This window comes from Triticum aestivum, chromosome 6D (genome assembly GCF_018294505.1).
Source record: "Triticum aestivum cultivar Chinese Spring chromosome 6D, IWGSC CS RefSeq v2.1, whole genome shotgun sequence".
NCBI lineage: Eukaryota > Viridiplantae > Streptophyta > Magnoliopsida > Poales > Poaceae > Triticum > Triticum aestivum.
The window spans coordinates 22,309,859-22,314,208 of NC_057811.1; the positions used below are offsets into that span (position 1 = coordinate 22,309,859).

Genomic DNA, 4,350 nt, shown 5'->3' on the forward strand with positions numbered 1-4,350 from the left:
GGACGGCGCTCGTCCCCGACCCGCGGCGGCGCTCGTCCTCGGCTCCCGCGGCGGACGGCGCTCGTCCCCGACCCGCGGCGGCGCTCGTCCTCGGCTCCCGCGGCGGATGGCGCTCGTCCCTGCCTCTCCTCAGTGGCGAAGGCTGGCAGCGGGCGGCGGCGGCGGCGGCCGGCGAAGGCCGCGAGGCGAGGAGACGCCGGCGAATCGCCGCGCCAAAGCCCGCCTTTTCCTTACCTTCCCCGCCAGATTTTTCTGCTGACCCGTGCTCGATTTGGTCTGTATCTGGATGTTGTTTTTGCCTTGGAGTGCTGCTGTCCGTTGGATTCTGGCTGGGCGGTGGATGGAAGGCCGCGAGGCACACGGATCCCACAGGTCGCGTACGACGCTCCTCTCTCCCTCGACCCCTTCTCCAGCGCCTTCCCTCTCCTCTGCACCACCGGCCACCGGCGCCCATGGCAAGCACTATCCCCTTGCACCGCTTGCCGGCCTCCCGTCTCCAGCATCGATACATCCCTTCCCACCGCTGGCGCTCCTGCTCGCTCTGCAGCTGTCCCCAACTCCTCCTCAATCCACACCTCCGTGTCCTCCGCCTTCGCCGCCTGCCGCCTCCTTCTCCCCACGACCCCACCTCCTCTCTTTCTCCCCTTCCGCCTCCTGCCCCACTCCCTGCCCGCCTCCTTCTCCCCACCCCGCCCGCCTCCTTATCCTGCCCCGCGACTGTCTCGGTGCCGGTGGACGGTGGTGGTGGCCACGACCAGACTCTTGCGCAGCTACCGGCCGCAGTTCCTTGCGCCTCCTCCCACGTCTCCCCCACCTCGCCTGTGCAACACCGTGGCCGCACGGTGCCAGCGCCATCTACTGCAGCCCCGCGGTCAACCGTCTGGACACCATGGGCAGCGGCCATGGAGGCCGCACCTCTGTCCGCTCGCCAGCCAGTACCTCCGCCTACATCCTCCCTCATCCATCTAGATCAGGGCTGCCCAACAGGTGTTTGCTTTTATGCCTAAAAGTAAGTATGTGCTTTCTAGAATAAGCTCCATACATATATATATGCATTGCCTGTTGACTGTTCCTAAATTCTAACATACATTTGCAGGTTTATGAATGCATACTGCACAATTGTGGTAGAAGCACTTGTTCTTATTCTCTTGTCTAATTAGAGTTTTTAATTAGTGAGGTAGATGATTTCTTTAGCTGCATATTAGTTACAGAACATGAGCTTGTGAAGAGACAAAGTTCCAGCATTTGGTTAAATCTGATATAACTTTTGAAATAGGCCCCAAAACTTTCTAATTAGATACTACTAACATATTGTTCTGTTTGAAAATATTTGGGTAAATAGGTTTCGGTGATTGAAAATATTTGAGATACCACACTTCAGTTAAATTTCATATCTGCTCCCTGTTTGATTCAACTCCATGAACATATAAGTTCATGAACAAGTTCCTGTTTAATTCAAGTCTGAAAGATTCATATTTAGGTACATAGGTTTCCGTGATTGAAAATATTTGATATGCTACACTTCAGTTTCAAGTGAAATAATATACATGGATTTAAATTAAGTTTTGACATGTTTGACTTGCCTGTATTCAAAAACTATCGTTTGCCACAACTGCGGTTATATCGAAGCTACAAATAGCGGCAACTTGCAGGGCCCTGCTATCTGACCATGCTTGCCGAAGCTGCTACATGTCATCTGTAGTTTTTCATGTTGTGTCTTTTCTGACCGCGTGAAGTTGCAAGTTGCAGAAGTGGAATCAACCTTTTCTGGTATCATGCCAAAAGAAAAAAAACCTTTAATGCTACAGCCGAGCGGAGCCATGGATGCCTATGCTTTCGCATACTTGCCTCTGTTGCTGGAGGTAATTAGCCAGTCACCTAATGCTTCCTCCGTTTTAATGCATGTTGTTTCTCAAAAAAACAGGGTAGTACAGCTGCATACGGATTGTATGCAGGAAACATACAGTGGAACAGAACTGAAGCATCTCTAATCTGGCTCCCTTGGTCTTTCAATCAGTTGGTTAAAACCCAAGATATCTTTTGGGGTTCGCATTAGTTGTTTACTAGAGGCTTGCACGACCCTTTAGAAATTAGAAGTGATTTTAAAACAAAAGTGGAACCGAACTGAAGCTATTTCCGTTAGTATTGTCTATGTCTACTTGACCTTTCATGGGAATCTTCCGCAACCTGCAAATACTACAGATGATATGCAGAGAAGATTTCAGTAGTACTTATTACTGCCTTAGTACCATGCCGTTCTTCTCTGCATAAATCATTTCTAAAGCTGTAGGAGGAACTCTGCTCACAAATCTGAATATCCAACTTTAGTTGCCACAGTGCAACTACTGACAGTGGATACTGACATCTTACTCTCTTGGCAGAGTTCAAAACAACATGATTCAAGCTGATGAAATTCAGTCGTATTTTTTTCTTTTTTTCCGAGCATGTAGTTTCTTCAACTGTTCTGAAGGTCCTCTCTTTTGTAATTAAGCTCACATGCAAATGTCCTGGTACGTACTTAGAATCATATAGCTGACAATATTCAACTTTTCTGATGTAGTAAGAATGTCAGGCGTTATTTTGTCACTGGTGTTTCCATTTGTCGGTTACAGGTATATCATTCCAATATTCATACTATAGAAGTCGTTGTCAGGGAGTGCGAGATGGACGGCGCAGTGTCCAGCGATGGCAACAGCATCACGGGAGCTGTGTTCACCCAGTTTGAGGTGACGTCGAGGAGATGTCGACGAACTCCGTGGATGAGCGGTGGTCATGAGAGTTTGCCGAGGAAGGCCGACTCGATCATGGAGTTGCTATCGCTGCAGAAGGCGACGCTAGCAACAGAGACAGCCATCCATTAGTGCCACCATGAATAACAACGTTGTAAGGCTCTGCACTGGTGAGTAGAACTCTTCCTCCAAATCAAATCCAACTATTGGCTAAAGATGTTCTAAAATTTGTTGCCTGACTGCCTCATCTGTGTCCATATCTCGGTTGGGAATTTGCAGGTTGCTGAAGCAGCAGAGAGGCTTGCGTCATGCAAGCAACTGGTGGCTGCAAGGATCTGTATGTAAACATGGTATGTGAAATTTGTGCCACACAGGAATGGAAATGCCAATTTTCAAAACATAATATGCGTGTTTGGATGATGGTTACTCGGGGTAGCCGCATAAAACTTGGAATTAGTATAACTTCAGTGTGGCTATGAAAATTTTAGATGTAGTTAATGATTTGTTACTTATTGGAGTAACAAATTCCAGTTACCCAATAGAAATTAGTTGAATCTGAAATCAATTATTAAATCTGCTTTGTAGGCTTCTGCTAAAGAGAGAAACTGAGAGATACTACTATCCTGGTTCCATGGAAGGCTTATTTGTCATCTTGAATCCCGATTTGGACAAGAAGAACTCCCCCATGTTTCCTTGAATCTCTGTAAAGCAGTGTTGTGCATTGCTATTGAATGACGCCGTGGGTCGTGGGCATAGAGTGGAGGTTGCATCACATCCTCTACATTGTGTCAAAGGACTTGCATGTGGTGGTGTTCATAGTGGACGGGGTTTGTTTTCATGTAAGTGATGGTCGATGTAAGATAGGTGGTGGATGGATGGGCATTTCATAAGTTTTTTTCCCCGTTGCAACGCACGGGCATATTTCCTAGTAAGAAATAATAGGGGAATATTGGTAAGTCTCTTCCCTTTCGTTAGTATTCTCTTCATCTTCTATTTGTTTTTTTTTCTTTATGTAATTGGCAATATAAGGATTTTCAACGCAATTCACCGCACAATACATATAAATTTCTTTTAGATCAATATCGAGGAATTTCTCAAGGTTATATTCTGGAATATGCTTAGTTTGACGTTTCATTTCTTCATAACCCAAAAGCAAAACTAAGTTCATTATGATGTGCAAGGGAAATCAATCATCACAATTTTTGGACACGATTCGATCATGAAACAATTTGCATCGGAGATTTAAATGACCATGTTCATTGCAAAGTTCACAAGTATGGCGAAGATATTTTAAATTTTCAGCACTAACATCTAGCCTCTCTTGCAACCATTTAGTTTCCAAATACTTATGCCTCTTGCAAAATCTATTTTACCTAATTGGTGTGTACTTGCAAGCTTTATGCACTCCACAAAAATTGACATGCTTATAAGAGACATTCTCATCATGACTAGTGCAATCATCGTTAGTACTATGGATATTCAAAGAGTTCATAGTAACAACATTGCAATCATCCTCATCATTCAAAGATTTAGTGCAAAACATTTTATAGACTTCTTCTAGCATTTGAGCACAATTTTCCTTTCCATCATTCTCACGAAAGATATTAAAAAGATGAAGCGT

The 4,350-nt window shown here is 45.4% G+C and overlaps 1 long non-coding RNA gene across 2 annotated transcripts; it reads left to right on the forward strand.

Annotated features, from left to right (window-relative positions):
- The first annotated feature begins 413 nt into the window (after window positions 1-413).
- Window positions 414-3,767, forward strand: LOC123140851 (uncharacterized). 2 transcript variants are annotated; one of them, XR_006470076.1, is made up of 4 exons: window positions 414-1,862; window positions 2,654-2,899; window positions 3,009-3,079; window positions 3,315-3,767. It is a non-coding gene; the product is annotated as an uncharacterized lncRNA (long non-coding RNA). The 2 variants fall into 2 exon arrangements; XR_006470075.1 differs by having other exon boundaries at window positions 414-2,899.
- Window positions 3,768-4,350: the final 583 nt, after the last annotated feature.